The 11,377-nt window shown below is 43.6% G+C and overlaps 1 pseudogene; it reads right to left on the reverse strand.

Moving 5' to 3' along the window:
- Positions 1-276: 276 nt before the first annotated feature.
- LOC126177297 (5S ribosomal RNA) lies at positions 277-394 on the reverse strand (annotated as a pseudogene).
- Positions 395-11,377: the final 10,983 nt, after the last annotated feature.

The raw sequence follows: 11,377 nt of genomic DNA on the forward strand, positions 1-11,377 counted from the left end.
TTGATTATCTGCATTTCTTGTTGGTGTAGCAGTAGTGTATGTTGTACTGATCGTCAGCCAGTCGCTAAGGAAAAGCACTCCGTCTTCAGGCCACAAGTGGCCCATCGGGACCATCCGACCGCCGTGTCATCCTCAGTTGAGGATGCGGATAGGACGGGCGTGTGGTCAGCACACCGCTCTCCCGGTCGTTACGATGGTTTTCTTTGACCGGAGCCGCTACTATTCGGTCAAGTAGCTCGTCAATTGGCATCACGAGGCTGAGTGCACCCCGAAAAATGGCAACAGCACATGGCGGTCCGGATGGTCACCCATCCAAGTGCCGGCCACACCCGACAGCGCTTAACTTCGGTGATCTGATGGGAACCGGTGTATCCACTGCGGCAAGGCCGTTGCCAGTCGCTAAGGAAAGCACACCTTAAACCAAGTTATGGGCCACGATTTAGTGTCACACGGCACAGTTGAAGTCCTGACGCACTCTGCAGTTGGTGTTCCGACGCGGCAGAGAGTGTTCCAACTAAAAAGACGCCGACGAGAGCATCACCGCGAGTCGCCGTGCGGGGCTGAGCGACATCATGAAGGAGACTTGTGTGCGGCAGCGGGGGAGCCACAACTTGATGCCAACGCTGAGGCGGCGTGCGTCAGCTGACGGAGAACACTATGGGAGCGGTGTCGGACGCATGAAGGACGTGCCGTCCGGGCTAGACTTCATCTCGGAGTGCCTGGTTTCTACAACGGTCAGCGAAGGGTAGTCCTGCAGTCTTGGAGCATGCGCCTGGGGAGGTGAAGATGGTGGACTGACAACACAAGTGAGAGGCCCCATACGCAAGGCAGGCCTGTGTTGTCCAGCAGTACAATGGGGGCAGCAACGGAACAGCATGATCTAGAAGTATGTACCCAGGGGATGAGTGGCGATTGGCTGCTGGCAATTTGTGATAGCTCCAGCGGGGCGGGGTTTTTGCGTAAATGTTTGTTCACTGCCTCTCGTCGTACTGTGCACTACACAAGTTCCACCTACCTCAGTACGGCGTCTGATTACCAGCCCGTTTCTCTGCATACGTAGATACTCTTCAGACGGCGTTAAAACGTGAGTCGAAGAAAAACACCGTCATTACTTACGTTTGCAAAGTCAGCGTAAACTCTGGTACCAAACTATCCTGTAATATCTTATAACAATTGTTGGGTGGAGGACGATTGCTTCATCTCTTTAGAAAAATGTCAAAATTCTGCAACAAGTTGTTTTATTTCTTTAGATTCAAAATAAAACGTGCCATCAGCCTGTATTTAATAAACGAATAATATCAGTGCCCTCAACTCACAGTTCAGACATCCCTGTACACACACAAGGCAACTAGGAATGTACTTAAGTCCGACCCGAATTATTACGCAATTAACAGTCATTACTCTGCTACAATATACAAGTGTCACATTCGGTACTTTTTCAGTGGATATCTAATAAACAAATTGCTCGCCAAATATTCCATAGACGAATATGAAACATGTCACGCGGAATTTTACAAAGGCCGAAAGTTCACACGCGGTTCTCTTTACAACAAAACAATCCAAAAACTTCCAAACTTCACAAAACTGTCCGTAAATGCAACTCCTATTATGGTCACACAATCTGGACGTGATAGACCAATTATTTATTCATTTTACACATGACAGAGACGGAAGCGTTTCACATTACCTGCACGTCCGATAGCTGACTAGCGAATCCTCTTCAGTCTGCTTCTCTCCCAGAGTAACTACGCAGCAGTGCGCGGGAACTGCTTCACTCTGATTGGTTGATCAAAATGACCAGCCAATCAGAACCATCCTTCGAGATTATTCTCGTGCCAAAACTATCCTACACCAATCACTATTCCCAGTTTCATTTACGTCATTTCAAATGCATAATTAATATAATGTTTAACAAAACAAAACAAAAGGAAAACTAAACCTGAAATAGATTTAGAAATTTATTACCCTGCAAACATCGAAATAAGTGTCCAAGGAATAGAAAAGCAACTGGAATCACTCAACAGAGGAAAGTCCACTGGACCTGACGGGATACCAATTCGATTCTACACAGAGTACGCGAAAGAACTTGCCCCCCTTCTAACAGCCGTGTACCGCAAGTCTCTAGAGGAACGGAAGGTTCCAAATGATTGGAAAAGAGCACAGGTAGTCCCAGTCTTCAAGAAGGGTCGTCGAGCAAATGCGCAAAACTATAGACCTATATCTCTGACGTCGATCTGTTGTAGAATTTTAGAACATGTTTTTTGCTCGAATATCATGTCGTTTTTGGAAACTCAGAATCTACTATGTAGGAATCAACATGGATTCCGGAAACAGCGATCGTGTGAGACCCAACTCGCTTTATTTGTTCATGAGACCCAGAAAATATTAGATACAGGCTCCCAGGTAGATGCTATTTTTCTTGACTTCCGGAAGGCGTTCGATACAGTTCCGCACTGTCGCCTGATAAACAAAGTAAGAGCCTACGGAATATCAGACCAGCTGTGTGGCTGGATTGAAGAGTTTTTAGCAAACAGAACACAGCATGTTGTTATCAACGGAGAGACGTCTACAGACGTTAAAGTAACCTCTGGTGTGCCACAGGGGAGTGTTATGGGACCATTGCTTTTCACAATATATATAAATGACCTAGTAGATAGTGTCGGAAGTTCCATGCGGCTTTTCGCGGATGATGCTGTAGTATACAGAGAAGTTGCAGCATTAGAAAATTGTAGCGAAATGCAGGAAGATCTGCAGCGGATAGGCACTTGGTGCAGGGAGTGGCAACTGACCCTTAACATAGACAAATGTAACGTATTGCGAATACATAGAAAGAAGGATCCTTTATTGTATGATTATATGATAGCGGAACAAACACTGGTAGCAGTTACTTCTGTAAAATATCTGGGAGTATGCGTGCGGAACGATTTGAAGTGGAATGATCATATAAAATTAATTGTTGGTAAGGCGGGTACCAAGTTGAGATTCATTGGGAGAGTCCTTAGAAAATGTAGTCCATCAACAAAGGAGGTGGCTTACAAAACACTCGTTCGACCTATACTTGAGTATTGCTCATCAGTGTGGGATCCGTACCAGATCGGGTTGACGGAGGAGATAGAGAAGATTCAAAGAAGAGAGGCGCGTTTCGTCACAGGGTTATTTGGTAACCGTGATAGCGTTACGGAGATGTTTAACAAACTCAAGTGGCAGACTCTGCAAGAGAGGCGCTCTGCATCGCGGTGTAGCTTGCTCGCCAGGTTTCGAGAGGGTGCGTTTCTGGATGAGGTATCGAATATATTGCTTCCCCCTACTTATACCTCCCGAGGAGATCACGAATGTAAAATTAGAGAAATTAGAGCGCGCACAGAGGCCTTCAGACAGTCGTTCTTCCCGCGAACCATACGCGACTGGAACAGGAAAGGGAGGTAATGACAGTGGCACGTAAAGTGCCCTCCGCCACTCACCGTTGGGTGGCTTGCGGAGTATAAATGTAGATGTAGATGAAACGGATATTCTAGCTGTCTCCCTACAAAAGCAAGTACACTTGACATACGTCATCAGCAATGTGGGTGAAACACAACTTTCCCACGACACAGTTACGTAGTGTATATAATATAATATTGAAATTTTACGTATGTCCCACATACACACTCTCACTCATTCTCATTCTTTCCAGAACAACAAAACAATATGTCATTTATTTCTTCTTAAATTTTTATATTACAAAAATGAAAAATAGTTAAAGTTTTTAAATGTGAAAATCCCGAATAAATAGTGCTGTCCATTGAGAGTCCTGGAAATGTTTTCTAATGATAACAAAACTATTGTAGATCCTAACTGAATTTCATCTTATAAGTATCTGTTTTTGATTCTTTTAAGTAAATTTCTGTAACTATGAAACTTTGACAGATAGAAAGCTGAAATTTTTATAGAATATGCTTTTGAATAACAAAAGGTAGTGTACCGAATTTTAACTAGATTGAATTATATTTCATATAGTTTATTTAGATTCTTAGGGGTCTGAATACGTAGTTGCTCAAAATGACACACATACCGCATCTCACGGCTAGCATGGCGACAGGTGTGAATGACTCATTGCTAAGACACAACTCGCGGTCCCCTTTTACAGCCAACGGCTCCAATGCTACAGTCTGTTCCGCAAAGTAGCTTACTGCAATAAAGTTATCTCGTATTGACTCGCGACGTTACAGTACGCCTACATAGATATTCTGTAAGCCGCTGTATAATCGATATGGTGCTGTTCCACTCGCAGATACAGCGACGGAAAAACGACGGCATATATGCACCCATGTGATCCCTAATTTCTCTTATCTTCATGGTCCTGAATCCAAATGTATATTGGCAGCAGTAGAATCGTTTTGCAGCTAGCTTCACACCCCGTTCATTGTACTTTCTCAAGAGTGTTTCACGAAAAAAAATGTAGTCCTCCCTCTGCGGATATCCAACTGAGAACGCAAAGCGTCTCCATAATACTCTTATGTCGATCGGCCCTGGCAGTAACAAATCTAGTGACTCGCCTCTGACCTTTTTGATGTCTGCTGTTAATTCGTCCTGATGGAGATCGCAAACAATCCAGCAGTACTCAAGATTCACACCAGTTTTCTACAGTGTGGTTGAAAACAGTCTAAAAAGCTTGTGAGGGTGTTACAGGTTAGGTAACCCCGAGAAATAAAGCACTCCGTCTGCAGGACACAAGTCGCCCATTGGGACCATCCGACCACCGTGTCATCCTCAGATGGTTCAAATGGCTCTGAGCACCATTGGACTTAACATCTGAGGTCAACAGTCCCGTAAAACTTAGAACTCCTTGAACCTAACTAACTTAAGGACATCACACACATCCACGCCCGAGGCAGGATTCGAACCTGCGACCGTTGCGGTCGCGCGGTTGTGTCATCCTCAGCTGAAGATGCGGATAGGAGGGGTGTGTGGTCAGCAGACCGCTCTCTCGGTCGTCATGTTTTTTTTTTATTTTTTATTTTTTTTCTATCGGAGACGCTACTATTCGGTCGAGTAGCTGCTCAATTGGCATCACGAGGCTGAGTGCACCCCGAAAAGTGGCAACAGCCCATGGCGGCCCGGATGGTCACCCATCCAAGTGCCGATCACTCCCAACAGCGCTTAAGTTCGGTGATCCGATGGGAACCGGCGTATCCACTGCGGTAAGCCCGTTGCTCTGAGAAATAACCGTTGAGAAAAAATTTCGGTACGTTGCGCCGTTTCCGAGCTAATTAGCACTGACGTTAGTCAATCACGCCGTTGCGCATGCAAATTCAAGCAACCCACCAGATGTAATTAGTTGTTCTTACAGAATGGATGACAGTACACGAGACTGCTGAGCCTTTGGCTCAGGTTCACTTCTTACTACCATCCCATGTCCAATTTCTATATTGCTCTCTTGTTCGGATTTAGGAAACCAAACAAAGAACATGATTGGCGATACAGTATATGGCGGGCCGCTTGAATTTGCCTGCGCACCAGTCTGACCGGCTAACATCAATGCTTAGTAACTCGGAGTATCGAGTTTTTTTCTTGAGAACTATTTCTCAGCGCAATCTACCCTGCAGCACCCTTACAAGGTTTCCAAGCTGTCTCTGACCACCCTGTATACTTGGTCTCTTTTATAGATGAGCTACAAATTCCTAAAATTGTCCCAATAAACCGCAGTCTACCATTCGCCGTCCCTATTACCGCCCCTACCTACACGTTCCATTTCATACGGCTCTGCAACGTTACACCTATATATCTAATCACCGTGACTGTATCAAGCACCGCAGTGTCATTGCTGTAGTCGAACATTGTGGGATGGTTTTTCCTACGCATCGGCATTAACTTGTATTTTCCTGTATTTAGAGCACACTGTCATCGCACCAACAAGAAATTTTGTGTAAATCATCTTGCATTCATCTACAGTCACACAACGACTACGCCTTCCCGTATACCTCGGCGTGACCAACAAATAGCCGCAGAGTTGTGCTCACCTTCTCTGGAGCACTGCTGACGATACCCTTCCCTCTGATAAACAATGGCTGTCGAGGACAGCGGACTATGTTCTGTTCCATAAGAAGTTATAACACTCCCGTCTGCTACTACTATACCATAACCTCGAAACTGGAGGCAATTTGCAAAACAGAATTACTTTGTTAGAGTAAAAATGGTATAAAGCAACAGATCAGTGTTACCCTCTGAGAGGAATTTTGTTATGTTGACCGTGTTGTACCTAACGGAGGTGGCTTATCGGAAGTGAAAGTCAGAATTACGTAAATATTTGAACAGTACGAACAAAATTTTGCCTAGCTATACTGTTTATAGAATAAGGAAAACGGTCGCCAGCCTAATTAGGCAAGAGAAAGATTAACATTCTCGTTCAAGAAAATAGTTATTAGTAACTTTAATGGATAAACACAACCTATACTTTGTCACACGCGAGTGCAGTGAACTCTGACACATACATATGTTTACGGTAAGATTGAAGCTAACAACTGGAGCAGCACAAACTATTTGCAAACATATAAGAGATAGCGAAACACATTATTACTTTCAGGGCTTAAAGAAATTATGGTTTTACTAATTAGTGGTCTTTCCGTTACTTATTACCGCTCATTAATACAATAGACAAACTGTGTATCTTGTTATACTATTAATATGCACTTCCAATACACAAGAGAGACAAACACTTAGCAATCATGAACATATAGTTTTCTATTATTGCAGTTTCCCACTTTTACTACAGCGAAACACAATATCGACAAAATTGCAAGAAACTGACTCACCTTTTAGAATTTACTACAGACAACAATGTGATCATTTACTGTATTAGCCTCAGTCTTAAGAATTTTTAATTTTGAAGTTAGCAACAGCACTTTAATAAGCAGTTTTAATAGGAATATTTTCAGCAAACAACTTTTACTTTAACTCACTCTCTTGCCACCTTAACTTTAACTGTCTTTTTACTATGTTGAAGAGGTATTAATGAGCACAATATTGGGCTTTAATGTTCTTTTAGTAAGGACACTCGGATATCACTTTAGTTCAAACGGAGAGGAACCTGAGAGGTATTATGATGAGGAGAGAAATCAGGGTAGGTACATAAATTCAGATATAAATTACCTTATATTTGAGCACACTAACACATCCATTAAGCTGATCCTTCACTGTACATCATTGTAGTATTCCGATGTAATGATTGCGCAATGTGGTGGCCACTGCATGTTGTTAGGTGGAATTGCAGGTAGAATTGCAGGACTCTGTCATTTCTTGGTGGCGATGACTGATACCAATCCAAGAATATTTCCAGCTATTTATCCAGTCTTCCGAGGCACTGGAAAGCGGCAGGAAAAGCCTCTCTCGGAACCAGCACAAGATGCATCTTTTACATGGCAGTGCACGGTTTAGTAGCTCGTCCCCAACTCGTAGCTTGTTCCCGACTCGCAGCTCGTCCCCGACTGACTATCAGTTCCACCTTTTCCACCTAGCCCAGCCACAATTTGCGCGCCCTACAGAGTTCCGTTCCCGAGGGGAACCACTACACCATTTACATACAAACTAACTAAGAACCCTAAGTGAGGATCAGCAATTTACATAAGAGCAACCAAATGCATTAAATAAAACAAAACATTTACACATATTGACATCTCTACAAAAAATTATTCACACAAAATTACAATCATATACAGTAAGTTTTGTTCCCTCCAAATGGGACAAAGAATTTTGAATTACAGATACATTACTTTGCATAGAATCAAATCATGACGTCAAAGTTTGTACAAAGAAAGGAGTATACAAGTTTGTGTTATCTATTCAATCAAACACATTTACAGAAGCTCAGTGACGTTAAATGAAACAAAAGCAAAACAAATCAGTACAGCATTAGAGCTATGGTGTTACAAAGTGTTCGAGCTACCCGCATGTCTGGCAACCTAAATCGTATGCTCTGACTGGTAAACAGTTACTGCGTGAGATTGTCTAGAAGGGGGAGGATTAGGCCCTAGTAAGGGTTCAACATCATTTGTGGCCAGTGTTATATTTACTGAATAACGTACTCTTAAAAGAGCAATCAAACCAATTAAGAAAAATGTACCTGTAAGCTTTGAAAAATTAATAAAAAAAAACACATTAAGAACGATAACAAGTTTCAAAATTTCATAAATGTGCACATCCTCGAACTTACGCTGCTGTGTCTACTTTTCGTTCCACTAAGACCCTAACACACTGTCACGCTGACCCACATTGTACTATTAAAAACAAAGGAAAGCAGAAAGGTTTTATATGGTTATGAAAATATCTATGTTCAAAGACAACAAATGAGCTTTGCATTTAATTACCACCGTTATGGAAGCATATGCTTCCAACACGTCACTTCACTGAGCAAAAGAAATATGTTGCAGTTCGTTGAGAATTAATCACTTAGCACCAAGTATAATTTCCTACAATAAGATAACGTGTAACTACTGTATTTTTGGTACAAGCTCATGTGAATTGAGAAGATACAAAAATTGAATACAGTATCTACGCTTCAAAACGCAACTACATCAAGACTAATTTGTGTCACAAACTATTCAGCAGTTCGCTTTAACGTATACTTTGACAGCCTATTTACTGATTTTCACCTGTTTGGTATCACTGAATGTTCCACAATATTACTGACCAAAGGAAACAATGATCTTAAAGTTTACATTCAGTTTCCCAAACACACACATTTCCAAAAATACATAATTTTTAAGAAACAACGCAGGTGCAATGTTGAAACAAGCAAACATTTATTTTTCAGGCCACGCTAGTACTGTTCATAAAGAGGCAGTGGAGCCCGGTATCTCATCCAATCGGCCGCTTCCACGTAGTTAGCCTAAACTGGATATACAGGGTGGTCCATTGATAGTACCTGCAACTTGCTCACTCGCTGAACTGTGTGTCAAAGGCGTTCACCCTAAGCGGGTTGCCTCCAAACACGCCTCCGACGATTATCTGGTTGAAGGCATATACGACACTCATCGGTGAAGAGAACGTGATGCCAATACTGAGCGTGTTGTTGGGCCCATCTGCATCGTGCTGCATGGTGTCGTGGTTGCAAAGACAGACCTCGACATGGACGTCGGCAGTGAAGTTGTGTATCATGCAGCCAACTGGGCACAGTTTGAGTCGTATCTCACTAAACAAGCACCAAACGAAAAAATTACAAAGAACAAAACTCGTCTAGCTTGAAGGACAAACCCGATGGCACTACGATTGGCCCGCCAAGATGTCGCTGCGATACGTCAAACGGATATCAACTGCGTTTTTTTTAAATAGGAACCCCCATTATTTTACATATTCGTGTTGTACGCAAAGAAATATGAATGTTTCAGTTGGACCACTTTTATCGCTTTGTGATAGACGGCGCTGTAAGAGTCACAAACTTATAAGTACGTGGTATCACGTAACATTCCGCCAGTGCGGACGGTATTTGCTTCGTGATACATTACCCGTGTTAAAATGGACCTTTACCAATTGCGGGAAAGCTCGATATCGTGTTGATGTATGGCTATTGTGATCAAAATGCTATGTATGCTGCTCGGTATCCTGGACGACATCATCCAAGTGTCGGGACCGTTCGCCGGATGGTTACGTTATTGAAGGAAACAGGAAGAGATCAGCCACATTTGAAACGTCAACCACGACCTGCAACAAATGATGATGCCCAAGTAGGTGTTTTAGCTGCTGTCGCGGCTAATCCGCACGTCAGTAGCAGACAAATTGCGCGAGAATCGGGAATATCTAAAACGTCGGTGTTGAGAATGCTACATCAACATCGATTGCACCCGTACCATATTTCTATGCCCCAGGAATTGCATGGCGACGACTTTGAACGTCGTGTACAGTTCTGCCACTGGGCACAAGAGAAATTACGGGACGAGGACAGATTTTTTGCACGCGTTATATTTAGCGACGAAGCGTCATTCACCAACAGCGGTAACGTAAACCGGCATAATATGAACTATTGGGCAACGGAAAATCCACGATGGCTGCAACAAGTGGAACATCAGCGACCTTGACGGGTTAATCTATGGTGCGGCATTATGGGAGGAAGGATAATTGCCCCCCATTTTATCGATGGCAATCTAAATGGTGCAATGTATGCTCATTTCCTACGTAATGTTCTACCGATGTTACTACAAGATGTTACACTGCATGACAGAATGGCGATGTACTTCCAAAATGATGGATGTCCGGCACATAGTTCGCCTGCGATTGAAGCGGTATTGAATAGCATATTTCATGACAGGTGGATTGGTCGTCGAAGCACCATACCATGGCCCGCACGTTCACCGGATATGACGTCCCCGGATTTCTTTCTGTGAGGTAAGTTGAAGGATATTTGCTATCGTGATCCACCGACAACGCCTAAAAACAGGCGTCAGTGCATTGTCAATAGACGTGCGAAAATTACGGAAGGCGAACTACTCGCTGAGGAATGTCGTTACGTGTATTGCCAAATGCGTTGAGGTTGACGGACATAATTTGGAGAATTTATTGCAGTAATGCCGGCCGGAGTCGCCGAGTGGTTCTAGGCGCTACAGTGTGGAATCGCGCGACCGTTACGGTCGCAGGTTCGAATCCTGCCTCGGGCATGGATGTGTGTGTGATGCCCTTAGGTTAGGTAGATTTAAGTAGTTCAAGGTTCTAAGGGACTGATGACCTGAGAAGTTATGTCCCATAGTGCTCAGAGCCATTTGAACCATTTTGTATTGCATGAATGTGGTATTTACAGGTAATCACGCTGTAACAGCATGCGTTCTCAGAAATGAAAAGTTCACAAAGGTACATGATCGCTTATTCTCGGACACGCGGCTCCAAACCGTCTCGTCCGACAGAGAAATGGCTCGGTTCAAATGACGACACGCCGTGTCTGAAGTGCCCTTCCTCCTCGGCCGCGTGCCGCCGTCCGACTCGCTTCTCACACTGCTACTTGCTTACATCAAAACTCCACGCCCTCCGCTAGAGGCAGAGGTGGCGTGCGGAAGACGTATGGTTCCCTGTCGACACGGTACGGCTCCCGGACCTTTTCCAACTGTCCGTAGTGGGGTACCGTGTCAAATCCTTTCCATAAGTCTAGGAATATACACACATCAAACATAAAAAAAAAGTTTTGCATCACCTTGGTTCCGAGAGTCCCGGATCCCGTACAGAAAATTGTAATAGAGATCAACATAAACATCATTCTTAACATGTAAGCTTTCACGGCCGGCGTCTTCATTTAATTAAACTTCCGGGCTGAATTGCCGTGGTCCATATATAAAACTGCTTCTCCTTCCTGACGTTTCGTTGCCTACTGCGGGCAACATTTTCTGAGGTGATGATAATGTCGTGTGACGAGGGCCTC

This window comes from Schistocerca cancellata, chromosome 3 (assembly GCF_023864275.1).
Source record: "Schistocerca cancellata isolate TAMUIC-IGC-003103 chromosome 3, iqSchCanc2.1, whole genome shotgun sequence".
NCBI lineage: Eukaryota > Metazoa > Arthropoda > Insecta > Orthoptera > Acrididae > Schistocerca > Schistocerca cancellata.